The sequence below is a fragment of the Parasteatoda tepidariorum genome, chromosome 6 (assembly GCF_982258835.1).
Source record: "Parasteatoda tepidariorum strain Cologne lab strain chromosome 6, Ptep-v5.0, whole genome shotgun sequence".
Taxonomy (NCBI): domain Eukaryota; kingdom Metazoa; phylum Arthropoda; class Arachnida; order Araneae; family Theridiidae; genus Parasteatoda; species Parasteatoda tepidariorum.
This window is the reverse complement of record NC_141760.1, coordinates 111,790,213-111,807,922: the sequence shown is the minus strand read 5'-3', so window position 1 is coordinate 111,807,922 and position 17,710 is coordinate 111,790,213. Positions and strand designations below refer to the sequence as shown.

The 17,710-nt window shown below is 30.3% G+C and overlaps 1 long non-coding RNA gene across 1 annotated transcript in view; it reads right to left on the bottom strand.

Annotated features, from left to right (window-relative positions):
* Positions 1-7,942: 7,942 nt before the first annotated feature.
* Positions 7,943-17,710, bottom strand: part of LOC147808282 (uncharacterized) — a 35,724-nt gene continuing 25,956 nt past the window's right edge. The window contains exon 2 of the long non-coding RNA XR_015434818.1: positions 7,943-9,068. This is a non-coding gene — a long non-coding RNA (uncharacterized LOC147808282). The remainder of the gene's footprint in view (positions 9,069-17,710) is intronic.

The window sequence follows — 17,710 nt, the reverse complement described above, 5'->3', positions numbered from 1 at the left end:
TGAATTCAAATGAACTTACATGAACAGGAAATTTTTCGAAAAGTATTTAAAATATTTTCGTAACAAGAGTGCCTGATAACAAAATATGAAAACAAAAGCGCAAATTGAGGTAAAAGCGTAAATAGAGGGATTTTGTTTTATAGTGCGCTCTTACTGCAGTACTGAAGTGCGTTTGATTTGTTAGTTACCAAGGATGGGAGCGAAAATTGAAGTGCGTAAGGTAATATTATACTGAATAATTTAAAAAGCTTTGCGTATTTGCCGGTCGAGGGAAAAAATTAAACTTTAAAATTACTCCATACCTTAAATTTATTCACACCTATTTTGATTAAAGCATATTTATTTATTTATTTATCACAAATTACTTTACGCTATTTGCACATAAAAAATAAAACTTCGTTAAATATTTGAATAATTTTGAATTTAATTGATTAAACATGCCACTCTTTGATTTACCTGTCGTCAGCATACTAAAAAATGCTTACAAAATACATTCAGCAACAAAACAAAAAAATATATTTGCGTAAATTATTTTAATTTACAATAAAACTGTTTATTTTTATCTAACAGCATTAGCTCATATAAATAATTACCGATACATTAAATGATCGAGGCAAAACTATTCCCTATTTTTTTCCCCGGTTTCTAATATTACACATATTTTAATGCCCGTAGTGATTTATTGCTTCAATGTAAAAATGAGACTTTTATTTTGTTACTTTTGCAATTCTTCTCTTTAAAACCTTCTCGAGTTAATTTTCTAGAAATTAATGAGAAAAATAGTGAAATTGCTTAATGAGAAAACTTTTTACGTAGCTTAAAGAATAATTTGAAAAAGAGGTTAGAAAAAAAATGGTATATGCATTTAAGAAAAATAGTTTAAATGTTCAATTATAAACTAACATGTTTCTATTTTTTTCTTTTTTTGCTTTTAAAGAGTGTTTAATTGAAGAAATATTTTTATTCTGTTTTTTACACCGTTTTCATTATAAAAGTAATGCATAAGATTTGAATGAACTAAAAAATTACGGTACTACTTAGGAGAATTAAAGAAACTTAACCCGAATGCTAGAACAAGTATGGGCAACTATAAAACGCATTCTATTTACTTTTTCTCTATTTTTTATTATAAAAAAAGTTAAGACTCATTCCTAGATCCTCTCCGCACTAAAAACTTAAAACTTCGTTTGTTTTTTTTTAATGAAACGATGCAAGCATATTTTAAAGAGACAAAGGCCAGAGGAAATGTTATTAAAATATATCTCGAGCTGTAGTCTCAGGTTTTGAAAGAATTATGCACAATCCAAGATGTTTGTTTTCTGATTATTTTTTCAGATGAGAAATTATAATACATTTAAGAAATCGCGTATAAGTTTTGAAATAAATTCATAGAACTCATGTCGTATTTTATGTTAATCGAGACACTGCAATCAGAAAAGTAAGGTTTTATTTTAGGTTTTCAAGTTTAAAATCAAAATTAAATTCCATCCTCTGCATTTTATTTTACAAAAAATGCTAAATTGCCCTACCTTTCTCCCTCTGCAAAAGAAGTGGATCAGTCCCTTCATATAGGGAGAAAGTTTAGAATTGTAGCGATAGTACGGTATGCCTGTTGGTTAGTAAACCCCCACCACCCCCTCGGGTCAAATACCGTGATAAACTCCTCTTCTTGCATTATCCTTTCACGAGAAGAAAAACCTCAAATGGTTAACCCGATGGCTGTTCTTCATAATTTGTCTAACACTGCAATTTTTTTCCTTAACACTTTGCGCAGTGTAAGCCGTAAGGAGTTTACGAATCAACAGGATGTGTATTCAAATCTGTCAACAAAAAATAAGCACCTTTTAAATACTTTTTAAGCACTCAAAAAATATTTTTAAGCTCTACATACCTTAACAAAATGCAAAATAATTTTCAATGACTTCCCATGATCATGATAAAATAACTAGTTTCCGACAAAGAACTCTTTTCTTGATTATATTAACCATCATAAAATGATCGAGAGATTTTTCGGTTCGATATCAGAGAGTGGAAAATGAAGCCAGAAAAATCGAGAATATATCTTACTAAATGCAGCAGAGTGGCACATGAGAGTCTTAGAATCTCACCGAACCCAGCACATACGGACTCGCAAGTATTTCATCAAACATTCAAAAGGATTAGTACTTTCATACGCTATGAACCAACGGTACACCGAAATGGATTATGGTTGGATGAATTGTGGAAATGGTGAAAAGAACAATGCGAAAAGCGCACTTTTGCATTATACTTGGCGAAAATCGACATGGTAAAGAAAAAAAAATCTCACATTTGAAAAGCATTTTTCGAAAAGAAAATTAAGAACTTCTTAAAAACACCCAATGAAAAAAGGTTATCTTTAGGGGCTTTTAAAAAAATTAGGAACATAAGAAGAGATCTATAGTTAACGATTTATCTAAACATAACAAAGTCAAAAATAAAGTCAACCCCTCGTAATCAATGTTAAATTTAAAAATAATTTGACGAAAGCTAATCGCCAAAAAAGACTGCGAGAAGTAATATAACCATGTAAGTGAAACATTTTTGTGATAAGAAATAAAGAGTTATAAATAGATTTTGTTTTTTTATTCCGTAGAGACAGTGAATTAATGAGTTTTACATTTGTATTGAAATAAAAAGCTAGCCGCTACATTGATTGTTGAGAAAAGAATAAAATATTCATATTAGCTTTTCATAAAACGTGATAACAGTTGGTGAAAAGTCGATTTAATTAAAATTCGATTAAGAAAGATTTTAAACAAATTTAGTTTAAGAATATTTTAAAAGCTAAGAAATATGCAACGTCTATTATGGCATTATATAAACAGTAATTGTATTGTTTTAGTGTGTTTGTTAACAGCATTTTTAATGCTAACAGTATAACTAATTTACCATCTATTATCACTGTATTGTTAACACAAAAGCCTATTTGATGTACTTAGTTTTATTATTTGACGTTCGGGATTTTATTGACACTGGTGTATCTTTAAAAGACTCGCGTTTTTCCATAACTGTAACCCTCGGGGGGGGGGGGTACTGGATCGGAGATTGGTCGTTTTCTTGTGCAGGTCAAAATTACAATCTGTGGATGAATTTTGTTTTATTTTATAACCGTCGTTGAACTGCCAACCCAATTTTTTCGGGTTAGCAACTAAAAATGCTCAACTCCGTAGCCTTATAATTCCAGAAGACAAGGGAACTCCAGGATCAAGTATTGGTAGAAATTTGCCTTCATGTAGGACTTTTTTTGATGAAACTAGCCCGCATTTGAATTAAATAGAGAAGAAGACCACGAGAATCTCCCACGGTTAGCCTAACGGCAAGGAGACTCTAAATCATGATCCGTCTACCACTAAATATATTTCACGTCAGCACTGTGGTCGGTGAAAGCAGGATATCTGTGGATGTATGAATGGGTCCGCCCTATAAACGGGTGTGATGTTTGAGTGTAGCAGAAGTCGAATTCTTGGCCATAGATGGCGCCACTGGAAAATCAAGAAAAATCGCACCCTTCGTCTGAAGGACTTTCGACAACAACAATTAAAAATGGCTGTCGAAGTCTAAACTTTCACTGAAACTAATATTTATTAAACTTGTCGTTAGACACTCAGTTTAACTGACTAACGTTATGAAGGACTTTTTATAAATTATTTTCACAAATTCGAATCTCAGAAGCTACATTTTTTTCTTTTGGAACAAAAATGTTTTCTCAAGATTTTTTTCTTTTTTAATTGTAACGTAGAATTTAGCTTTAACATTTCCTTAATTATCTCATTAAAAAAAATTACTACCGCCAACACCGCTGTTTTTGGAAAATTTTCGTTGAGAAATATTCTCCCTATCATTACTCAAAAACTAGTCAATGAAATGATAAGAAATTTTGCACATTTCTAAAAAAAAAGTTAGATACTGAAATGTTATCGATACGGTCATCCCTTAAGTTATTTTACGTCAAAGTTGAATATTTCTTTTTTTTTTTTTTTATTGTTGCGTTATTCAGTCTAGCGAAAACTATTAACGGGAAATTAGGATTTTTTGCAGCCTTTTAGTCTTATGTTTGCAGACACTCAACATTCGCTTAAATAGTGAAATATTTAAGCAGTTAATGTTTGACTCTAATGTACAGATTTTCCAATGTGAAAAAAACTAATCGCGGGGAAATAATACTCCCTCTGTCCCAAATTAGTTTTATTTGAATACTTGACTGAATAACTTTTTTTTGAAACTTCATTTGAATACTTCATTTGAATAACTTTTTTTGAAAAATCAAAAAAATTAATTTTACCGTTATAAACTTTTAGAGTCCTTTATACACTTTTAAAACTTTACTTTATAAGCAAAACTAATTCATAAACTTACTTTATGAACTAAACTATAACTATAACTTTATAAACTAAAACTTTTTCTTAAAATTGCATAATTTTAGTATATGTTTATTTTTTTATCTTTTAACGTGTATTCCAAAATGTCAAGTTTTCTTTCCTTTTCGAATAAATTGAATTTTGTGGAAATATTTCTTTTATTATTTATCTATTTAGTTTTACAACTGATATAATTGAAATTGACTTACTTTATAAACTAAACTATAAATAAAACTTTATAAACTAAAATCTTTTTTCCTAAAATTGCATAATTAGTACATGTTTATTTTTTTTTCTCTTTTAACATGTATTCCAAAACATTAAGTTTTCTTTTCTTTCTCGAATAACTCAAATTTCGTGAAAATATTTCTTTAAGTGTTTATCTAGTTAGTTCCACAACTGATATAATTGAACAAAATATTATTGAAGAATTTTCCTTTCATAATATTTTGTTCAATTATTATAATATAATTATTAGATGAGGTATTATTAGAACAGAAGTTTTATTAGGTTAGAACAAAAGTATTATAAGTATTATTAAAACAAAGTTCTCTGAACTTTGATAGCAACGGATTAAACAATGCTCTATTTAGAACTAAAAATCTCTTGTAATAAAATGTTTTTTTTTTTCAAATAAAAATGCCGCATTACTAATATATTTTGAATTAAAATAAAAGCATGTCCAGTCTCATTTTCTTGCTCCTTTCCGACATTCCTCCATTAGAAAGTCCCCGTATATCGTTAATCTTCTAGACATTTCCAGTTGTTCTTTAAAGAGTGAAGACGTTTAATTTAAAATCTTCTAACCAGTTGATTTAGAGAAAGAAGAAATATTCCCAGACAGAATTCGAACTATTCTTGAAATTTAAGAGGGGGAAATGTGCGACAACTAATAGAAAAAAGATAATTAAAAAGTAACAGTTACATTGAAAAATGGTAAACTCAATACGAACTGTGAATTGGAATTGATATTGATTTAAAGTTTCAAAAATATTCTTAAAAACTGCTTTCAATCAAATGGTTCGTGGCTTACCTATTTTAAAATATTCAATTAAATACATTAATAAAGATTATTCTAAAAACGAGTAATTAGTAACTCACTAGCGATTCATTAATTAAATTAAACTCCAATGCATTTCGAAATTTTCTAGGAATTTAGTTAGACAATGGGTAGAAAATGTTTATTGATTCAAATAATAGCAAGGCATGAATGTTTTATCGTTTGGCATCGTTCGCGTTTATAATGGCGTGATGAAAAAAGATTCTATTTCACTCGATTTCTGTTTCAATATGTGTTCCATGCTTTTGTATTCCTAATTAATTAGTTTAAATTACAAGAGAAATCAAGTTTCATATTAAGCCACAAAGCTAAGCAATGTCTCCGACTACGAATAACTGATTAGAATTTGCAGAAATGCCAAGCAAAACTGAACTAAAAGAGCTTGTAAAATTCAATAGTATTTAAAGTGTTTTTATTCTGAAAAATTAAAAATCACTTATTTTGCTTTTAAATTGTGTGGTTGTTTTTTACTTAAAAAAAGTATATAGTGAAGACAGATAACAAAATTGCCTTAGGATTACTTAAGTGTGTGATAGAAAAAACTTTTTACCATTTTTACAACACTTTCTTAACAAAAAAAAAAAAACACTATATTTTTTTCTCGATATTTAAAAAATAATAAACTAACAAATATTATTCAAAAAAAAGGGGGAAAGCTTTAGGATTCTTTTATTTATTATTCTTGGAGAAAGTTTTGCAAGCACGATGCACAAATTTTAAAAAAAGTGATCACTTTTTACTCTCTTTGTAAAGAGAATAAGCGTCTCATGTTTAACATGATTTTTCGAAACTTTTTCGGACAATGGATAATGTCGCAGTCACAAGTAGCAAGTCAACTGTTCAATGTGGACCATCCATCGAAGTAGGCGTGTTCAAATCGTAGTGATCGTTTCTACCAAGGTAGGCGGGTTCACATCACGCCCGGGTCACCAATGTGGGGAGAGTAGAATTCGACCCTGTCAACCGTCATCTGTGAAAAGGTACCCAACACAGAATCGAGTTATCATGTCTTATATACTAGTGAATTGGAATTATATTTTTGTAGTGGTAGATACACTATATTTTTTGCACAAATTAGTTAGCACATTTAAAATGAATTAAAAACTTTAAAATTTCATTTAGTATGTGAAACTCCGATGACTAGAACATAATTTATTCTACCTTTGCTTTTCCTTTTTTTTTAGTACCAGACATAGCATTTAAGTTTTTCATCCATTTTTGGAAGAAAAAACAGAGAAGCTGGTTTGTCCTTCACACCTCATTCAAAGAAAACTAATTTTTTTTGTATGTCATCTGTTGGAAACCTATACTAGCAAAAATACTTCGTGTACGTCAAACTTTCATGATATTTTAACAATTTATCAGATCGTGGGATGAATTTGAGTGAATGAAGTTGGATGAATGAAGCCGAATGAATGAATGAAATTGAAGTAATGAATTTGGCTTTCTGCTAACTTCATTAGTTATTGAAACGTCGACGGGATGATATTTTCTCATCTATGATTTGTCTGACGATCTGTTGATTACTTCTGCAAATAAAAATAAAAAATACCGATGAAGGGCTTAATTTGCATAAATGCGAGTAACAGTGAAAGTTTGGATGAGGTCAACACTGGAGAGCTATTTTCTCTCATGCTTAGTGAGCTCATTTAATTGAGCATTTCTGATTGAGTTTATTTGTTTCCTTAGAATATAAGGATACGGTTATTAATAAGCTCAGATGCTCAAACTTATGGCAGATTCTTTACGGTAGGTAAAATCTTAAAAACTCACTTTCCCTCCGAAAAAAAGAGACTTAAAAATCAAATTAACTATAGATATGAATTGCAAAATTCAAAATATTGCACAGATAGAGAGGACGCTAAAATTTTTACCGAAGTTGTAGCTCAGTCAACATCACAAGTTTGTGAGTACGTTAAACTGAATCTATCGTCATATTATCATCTATCAAACTTCTGGTTAATTTAGAGCCTCGACATTTCTTTTGCTTAGTGACCTTTGACGTTATTTTAAGTTTTAATCATCGTGATATTACTGTCGAAAAGGAATTATTATCAAACCTCCAAAAAGTTTTCAACTTGGTAAAGTGTTCAAATTTGAGCTGGAGTTCTGTATTTCATTATTATTTAAGTTTCAATGATTTCTCTAAGTCCTTTTTCCAAAGAAGCAAATTTTGCATAAAGAAGCACTTGCATCGAAATTTTGATACTTCAAAAAGCTTTTCATAAGCAAAAATTTTTATTTTAGTGTTTGTAACTTCTTTATTAATAAAAATGCACTGCCTTTATTAATTTAAAATATTCTTTATTAATGTGTGTAAAAGAAATTTATTTTTTAACATATTCTTTTTTCAAAAGTGAATTTAGATTGTGTTTTACAGCAGCAAAATATAAATAAAACAGTCTCAAAAAGTTCTAACTGCCTGTTAAGGTTTTTTCGTGAAATTATCATTTTATAAATCTTAAATTATAGTTTTGAATAAAAAATAAGAAGAAGACATTCAATAATTTTAAGTTTTTATTTACGTATAACTAGTTTACACGGAGAGAACAAGCATTTTAAAAGTTTTTTATTTGCCTGGATTTTAAGATGCATAGTTCTCCAATGGTGGTGGAAGGAAAAAATAGCCATTAATAAAATGATCAGATGCGAAGAAAGAAATCTCAATGATGTCTACAGATGTGGGTTATAATTTACAAGATACAGCAGAAACGTTCGATCCAGTTTGTGTTTTTTGTTGAACAATTGTTCAGCCAAATACTAGCATATGTTTTACATCTCTGAATTAAACAGAACATCGCCTTTCTCTTTTCACTTATTGCTTTCGCCACAAGCCAGTGAAATGTTTAGCCTTTCTTTTTTTTTTACCAATAAATACAGTACTTTCACTAAGTACCATCATACTGCAGGACTTCAATGAAAGGATCCATCTGTGGCAGCACAATCACCTTTTGTAGATCAGCACAAAGTATAAGGCGTCGGTGGACCTCTGCCGCTTAGAAAAATATTGGTAGCGTGTTCTTTATACAAATATAAATATTGTGTTCTTTAATAGAGATATAGAAAGTTTATTCTTATATATAAACAGATATTCACAGCAGTTCTCTACAGATTTATAGCTAGCGAGTTCTTTATAGAGTCTGCAATTTTCTGTGCGATGCATCCAATTAATCCTAGCCACACAGTTTGGCGATAAATTTTCCTTACTGTTGTTCCTTAAATTCAAATCTTATGCTCCATTCTTCATGACTTATTTTCGTGCATGAAATCTTCTATTTATTAAGATCCTTCCTTAAGAACAGCCAATAATCTTTCCACGTCATCAGTTTGGTGCATGTTCTCTTCTGCAATGAGCAATAATTGTTGTATATCTTGTAATTTAGTGTAACATAATGCTCCTGGCACTTTTCTCTTCAGAATTTACACGCTTTCCTGCTTTGACAGTTAGATATAATGTCATACTGATCGACGTCTCTTTGTTAACAGAAGTTAAGGTTATTTTTTTTTGGAAAAAAATCCAAGAGTAACGAAAAAAGCTTTTTACATATTCTGACTTGTTTGGCTTCTTTATTCTGGACCAAATTACATCAATGCGACGTTGTAGCTTTGAAAACAGTGGTCCAACCACCCTAAATATAAATGAATGATCATCAGAATTCGATAAATTGATGATAAAATAAACACTTTAGGGTACTGGGTTTCAATTGCAGTACAGTACTGAGTCTAATAGTTGTAACATCTGTGTTATGTAACATAATAAGCATAATATAAAATGGAAACATCTTATACTTCATTCTTATATTTCCTCGGTTAAAAATGTCAGCTGATTGCAAATTAAGATAATATTTCAATTAAAAACCTTCCTACCCTTAAGATCTAAAATTAAATTTTGATTAAAAAAAAACCGTTATAAAAAGTGCATTTTTGTTTCTGATATATGATTTATTATTTTCAACTTATTAAGAAACTTATGTTTTCAACAAAATTCTCGTACTTTTTTTCACAACCTCGTAAATAATTGGCAGAAAATGCGACTTTCATTTAATACAGAAATGCGACTTAAAAAAATAAATTCATATGAGTTTTAAACATTTTTAAAAACATACAATCAATTTACCATAACTTTCTTTTAGTTATTTTGAATTAATTTTGAATTAATTTTTAAAATAATGATAAATTTTAATTTCGTGCATATTGTATGATATTATTTAAAGTGTATTTCTTCACAATTTGATTATGTTATAATTGAATTTACCTGAACTCGAATTACAAAATATTTATATGTCCTAAAACTTAAGTATAATCAAGTTACAAATTGTTACTTGAATCGAATCGCTTACCTTTCTTACAATTTTTTGTCGTAATTAAAAACTTCGACCAACGAGGGTAAATCCAACTATATTTCTACGTAGGTAAGCACTTTGCAGAAACATACAAATAGAAGAAAAAAAATTTAATGTTTTTTAGTCATAAAATTAGACAAACTGTTGCCCAATATTCGCTAGGTGCCTAGAAGTTTAATATAAAAAACATTTTAATAATCTATATTTCCACTAATAAATATGTTTGAAAATTATATTTCATTCTTCTTAAATACTCTGCTTAAGCTAAATATTTACCAATTGAAAAATTTAATTTTATAAAAAGAACAATATATATGTTTTAGAGTCTGGAATCGTTGATTGGATATACTTTTGGCCAATTGCCTGGAATCGTAGCTCTCATCACTCCATATAATGGAACAATAAATGAACTATTCAGTTATTCTGATTAATTAATTAGATTAAAAAAGATCAACTAAAGTGACGAAATCAAGTACTAATAAAAATTACTTCAAATAAACTCACTAGTACGTACATTTAATAAATTTTAATCTTGTAATTTATTACGTACCTTCTCTGGTTCGTAATCCTATATATCAGCTCTTAATCCTTTATTTTTAGTTCTTTATCATTAGTTCTTTATCTTTGAACCTTTAACCTTAACCCCTTATCATTAATCCTTAATCCATAATCTTTTATCAGTAATCCATAATATATAATCCGTAATCCTAAACATTTTCTGTCCAATCTCTATCATCAGTCTGCGTTTGAGCATTTTCTGAGAGGTTTGTCCAATAAATATCATCAGTCTGCGTCTGAACGGACACAAATGGGAAAACCCAAGGATGAACTGTGTCCAGAATTTCAGCACGCTTCCGATAATATTTGGCAATTTTCCTCTCATCCAAATCCCCAGCATGATCACTCTTGCATCCAGAGCAAGAGCTCAAATAGGCGAAATATCGCCTCAATCTCTTAAGCCACTTCATGACTTAAAATTAATCACTTTTCAAATCTCCTTGGAAAAAAATTCAAGATAGCGCCCCAAATACAAAGTTTGGAATGACAATAATCACTAATTTACAGTATCTCTTTAAACAATATTGACACATTGTTGCATTAAGAATAGTTGAGTTTCGTGATTTTTTTTAACAATGTGCAACAAAACTAATATTTTCATTGTTATAATAAAAAACGAGATTCAAATAACTTTAGGTCTATACATAATTCAATGCAAAAGATTACAAAATTTATATATAGAGATAGAGAGAGAGTTGTGCGTTAGGTGTTCGTTCATATTATTTTTCTACGAGTATTTTATTAGTTATAAACACGGATGTTATTAGTTCGGTTATAAGCACTGAAGACCAATTCCTTACTGTTCAAAAAAATTATAGTAAAATTTTTCAAATCCCACCCTTTTTCCCACCAAAAAAAATTTTAATCTTAAGAAATCAAAAAACTTTTTGAAAATAAGGTAAAAGAATTTTTTTTTGTTCAAACAACAAGTACTTGTATATGCATGTGTACATGAACATGGATATACATTTTACATACACAAATATTTGCATAAAATGCACATATTCATTGTGTATAAATGCACATATCTACATTGTTTGCACATACATAAGTAATTATTAGCTATATACATACGTACATATATTTTATACTTACAATATTAGTGTATGAACATGTGTGTGTAACTAAATTGTCTGTACATATGCACTAGATAAAATCATATGCACATACATTTTAGTTACATTCATTTGGGCTTATACAAATACTTTCAATGTGTAATGCATGTAAATGCGTACAAAATGTATCATTATAAGATACATTATACTATCTGTTGCAAAATATAATCATTTATAAGAATACAACAGTCTTATAATCGTTTATTTATATTACATATAATCATAATTACATGTAATCATATATTACGATTACTTGTAATCAAGATTACAAGTAATCGTGATTACTTTGTCTTCACTTGTAATCACGATTACAAGTAACTGATTACTGTAATTGGTTATGTAATCACGATTGCAGTTGTAATCAAAAATTATGAATGTTTAGTAATCATGATTACATGTAATTGATTACTGTAATTGAGTATTGCAATCATGATTACAGTTGCAATCAAACTTTGTAATCATGATTACAAGTAATTGATTACTGTAATTGGCAGATGCAAAATGACATCAATCCCGAAATTAGAAAAAGAATAATCGCAGCCAATCGCTGCTTCTATGGTTTAAGATCATTATTGAAATCTCACTTAATAAAAAGAAAGACTAAGATCTTACTTTATAAGGTATTAATCAAGTCAGTTTTGACCTATGCTTCAGAGACATGGACTTTAACAAAAAGGGAAGAAAAGTTATTAGCAACCTTCGAAAGGAAGGTCCTACGAACCATCTTTGGCCCTATACTCGATAAAGACAACTGGAGGAAAAGATATAATTTTGAAATATATAGGATCTTTGATGGCGATGATATCATTAAATCTATTAAATTAAGTAGAATGAGATGGGCTGGGCATGTAGTGAGAATGAGCCCAGAACGTACAGCATTGAAAGTCTCTAATGCAACCCCCTCCAATAAAAGGCCAAGAGGAAGGCTCAAAAAGAGATGGAAGAACTGTGTAGATGAGGATTTTGCCATCCTAAAAGTAAAGAACTGGAAAACAATTGCTGGGAGAAGGGCAGAATGGGAAAAGCTTCTGAGGAAGGCCCAGGCCCACAAAGGGCTGTCGTGCCAATGCTGATGATGAATTGGCAGATGTAATCGATTACATTTTTACTCTACTTTGATATAATCAAAAATCTTGATTACAAGTAATTGATTACATAGCTGTAATTATCTGTAATCAATTACAGCGTGTAATCGATTACTGTAATCGACGGTCAACTCTGAGCATTAGAGTAAATTTTTAAGTATTAAAAAATTAGACCACAAACGCTTTTCATTTTCTTAAAACTGTGGCTTTTCTCCATATTTAAGAATAAACATAGAAGGCGCTGGTAAACGATAGAAATTGACCCAAGAGTAACTGTTGCTAACTCAAATCAGTTATTTAAATGTAGTCAAGAGATTGATGAGGAAGGGAAGTGCAGTAGTCCTAAGACTGGAGCACCATAACGCACACCATGGATGGTCCTACCGAGAGAAACTTTTCTCAAAGAAGCAATCTCAAATTAAGACGGATTGGCTCTCCTATTCACCATTGGCATCTGAATAGTAGGCCAGACCTAGCCTTGACACTTGAAAACAATCTGTACCACCATCTAGCGGCCACTTAAATTATCCTTAGAGTTATTTCAGATTACAAAAGAATTCAATCACACAGTTATACGTATTATAACAGTCGTTAAACAGCAGACTCAATTTTTGGGGACTACGACTACTATTGTTCAACTACGTAGTCTTGTCATTTTGTATCCAATCCAGAAGACAAGAGAACTCCTGGATCAAGTATTGTACCTTCGTGGGGGACTTATTGATGAAACTAACCCGTATTTGTGTTGTATGGGGAGAAAAACCACGAAAACCTACGCACGGTTAGCCTGACTGCAAGGGGACTCTAACTCATGATCGCTCTATCACTGAGGATATTTATACGTCATCACTGTGGTCGGTGCAAGGCGGATGCGGAATTCGTATCACGCACTGAGCCATCACGCACGGCTCTAACGTAATTATAAAATTCGATTATTGAAACATAATTCGAAGTATATAGTGTGCTAAATAACCAATAACCAATTTCGCATAAACCAATTTCGTTCAAAATTTTAATTTTTATTTAAATAAGTAAGCATAGTTAAAAGTGATTTCTAACTTTTGACGCCTTTTAATTCAAACGATTGCCCTTAGTAAAATAAGTAAAAATAACAAATTATAATTAAAAAAAAAATTTATAAAAATTTTTTTTATAAAAACTTTTTTTGTATAAAATTATTTTTTATGTAAAATTATTTTTTATATAAAATTATTTTTTATATAAAATTATTTTTTATATAAAATTATTTTTTATATAAAATTAATGACATAAAAAAATTTGTACACCATATACTTCAAAGTTTACTGTTACAAAGTTCTATACCGTTTTTCAAATTAAAATAAAAATTAACTATAAGTGCTTTTTTTGCATGTGTATCTTTGAATAACATTAGAATAAACTTTTCTAAGTGAGCGAGATTCAAAATTCTGCTTATTTCTTTTTATATTTTATGTCTTTATTTTCTAAAATACTTTCAAAGACATGGTGTGAAATACAAAAAGTGAAATTATAAAAATTATAAAAGTGAAATTCTATAAAGGTATTGCATGAAAAGCACAAATAATACCAAATTTCTGTAGTATTTGTGCGTTTATTTTCTGGGTGTTAGTTTTATAAGATAATTTACTCTTTAATTTTAGAATGTTCTCTGACTAAACTATTGGGGTCATATTTTTCATAGTACGGCTAGCCCGAAAAAAAGTCCGAAATCTGACTAGGTATCAAAAAGAATACAATGTATGGTCAGCTAAAGGACGTTTTTTGTGTGTCTCATAACTTAAAATTTCGCCGGAATTAATTAATTGGCTTATTTAATGTTCAACCCATAGAACCACTGAATATGCATTAGAAATATGAATAGCCGATCATTACATCAAAAGTTATTCATAGTGTTCTGTTTGCTGTTTTTCGTCCTGAAACGCGTTCAATGGAGTATTAATTCTTGAAAAAAAGGTATGAACGGTTTTCAACTATAATCGTCAATCTTGTCTAGCTGCTCAACTGGCTGTAACTATTTACAATAACATAGTACATCCATCATCTTCACCCAAAATCCTCAACAACAAAAAAAGTTCAGAGAATGTCAGTTTTTCTATTCTATATCGAACATTTTCCGTTTTTTTTTTCCCTAAATCTTTTTTTTTATATATATTTCCTTTCTATCGAAAGCATAATATTTATTTATCTCTCTCTTATCCATTTATAGCCACAAAAAGTGGTCCTTACGTTACTCTATATCTCGAAAGCCGTTATTTTTGTAAGATTAGGTGTTTTTTTAGCTTTATTTTGTGTTATTAAATTAATCAAAGGGCGTTTAGTTGTTCATCCAAACAAAATAAAGATTAAAAGATCAGTTGGCATGGCTCATCTTTGTCAACATTAACCACAATTTATCATTGTCCCCCTGTATTCCCTTATTTATACCTTCCCTATCATACTCCCCCCTTGTAATTGATCATTTCCGGAGCCATAAAAGCAACTATTATCACAGCACATGGCTCAAGTAATGGAGCATCGCTGGTATTCGAACTCGGTTCACCAATGAAGTGAACCGGGTTCGAATCTCAGCGAAGGCTGGTCAATACAAATTCCGCATTGAGCTTGCACCGACCATAGTGCTGACATAAAATATCCTCAGTGGTAGACGGATCATGGGTTAGATTCCCCTTGCCGTCAGTCAAATCGTGGAAGGTTTTCGTCCCATGTAACCCAAATGCGGGTTAGTTCCATCACGAAGGCAAATTTCTCGCCATAATTGATATAGCAGTTCCCTTGTCTTCTGGATTGCGTTCAAAATTACAAGGCTACGGCGTTGAACATTAGTAGTCGTTAACCCGAAAATTGTGTCTGCTATTCAACGACAGTTATAAAATAAAATAAATATTATTATAGTACCTATATTAAATATCTGTATCAGTTTATTTGGTATCCATTAAATCAGTACTATTACTACAATCCCAGTAATATAAGAGACGTTGTTTTTCAAAGGATAGAGGCTCCCAAATAACTGGGTTCGAATCCTCATAAACGGGGTAAAAAATCCTCAGTGGCAGATGGATCATGAGTTAGAGTCCCCTTGCCGTCAGGCCAACCGTGGGAGGGTTTAGTGGTTTTCCACGCTGAATAAAGCAAGTACGGGATAATTTTATCAAGATATTCCGTATTTGCTTATCTTGATACAGGAGTCCCCTTGTCTTCTGGATTGTGTTCAAAATCGCAAGGCTACGAACTTGAAATTGGGTGATATTGGCTCAAATTTAGGTCTGCTGTTAGAAGGCTGTTACAAAAAAAGATAAAATTCCAGTTGTATTATTTACTGTAACTAACTAAGCATCACTGTCATCAATTACCGTTGATTTTAAATAATTTAGTTTAAGAAGAAAAAAAACACTTTTAAAAAGCGTCAGGTAAATATCGATTATCTTACCTTAAATGGGGAGATTTCCGTATCGTGACGTGTGGCAAAATAATCGCCAAGTCTCGGCAACTTTCGGGCAGCGGCCCGCGAGAAAATAAAAAATAAAAAACATCACAGAAAAGGACCAACTTAAATGGTATAATTCCTAGCCACCCCTAAGAAAACATCTAAATATATTTTTTTTTTAAATTGCAAGTTTGAAATCTATTTTGACACCTTGGCGATTGTAGTTGGCGCGACAGACAGCGAACTTTAATATATTTGTAAGAAGATGTTGCAGTGTAATAACGAATCGATACGAATGGCATTTAATGAAAATCATTTTTTTAAAAAAACTAAGCTAGTATTTTAAATTACGTTTTGGGGATATTGAAAATTCCAACCAAGAATGAATCTGCTCAAGTTGAAAATATTGACAGTCATTGAATTATTTATTGGTAACTAAATTTAGAGCGAATATAAATATTACGCAAAGTATTCCACAAATTTAATTGGATTCCCTAGATCGTATATGCTCTAATCTTGCTTCAGTCACGTTAATTCAAGTAACATGAACATGACTGAATTAATTTTAGTTACGTGCTATTAGAATTTTAGCAATTAACATTACCAGAATTAGAACATTACATTACCAGAATTAGAACATTACATTACCAGAATTAGAACATTACATTACCAGAATTAGAACATTACATTACCAGAATTAGAACATTACATTACCAGAATTAGAACATTACATTACCAGAATTAGAACATTACATTACCAGAATTAGAACATTACATTACCAGAATTAGAACATTACATTACCAGAATTAGAACATTACATTACCAGAATTAGAACATTACATTATCAGTCTAGTAATGTTCATTCTAAAAACATGACTGAAGCAAAGCATAGAAATCTGAAGCTCAAGGGTGATTTAATATTGAAGCTAACAAATTTTGAACCAAACATTGCTAATCTAGCTAAGCATTATCCTTTTCGTTGTTTTGTGCAAAAAAAATTTATTTTTCCAAATAAAATAAATTATTTAAGAAACAAGTTGTTCTTTTTTTTAACCATTTTTATAGAAAAGGTTGATAAGAGAATTATAAAATTTTTGGAGATCGATGATTAAAAAGGTTTGGTCTATAATTTAATTTATATCAATGACTAATGGTAAACGAATGAGAAAATCTCATTTTTTCAAACGGCTGTCCTGAGTGTTCTAATTGGGTAAGAAGAAGACAACCGATATCTACTCATGTGACGTCAACGCCAGCTAATCTTTATCAGCAAAATGGCGTATTAAAGTCGAGCTAAGGTTTTCTACATAATTCAAAATGTTAATTAACGATAAATCAATTGAATACTGAGTCGTAACACACATCGAATAAGTTGAAATATAATTCTTACTCGTCTGCTTCTTTTACATAACTTAGATTTATTATTCTTTACGTATTTTATCGTAACAGTGATATAATTTTTGTTTTGTGTACCTGGCAACTTCGATGCATACCTAGTTTGTTTATACTCTACATGGCTTCGTGCCTGTGTATGTGTTAAGTCTCTGTGTAAATATATAGTGAAAGAATTTAAATCTTTGAAAAAGAATTTTTGTGAAAGAATTTAGAATGTGTCACTTAAGAGAATTGATACTTGATGGACTTTGCTTACTCAAAATAGAATGTAAAGAACAGTTTCTAGCGTAAATAAATGTCACGTTTCAACAACCAATCAGGATCGAGATACCCATATTACGTCACTTCCC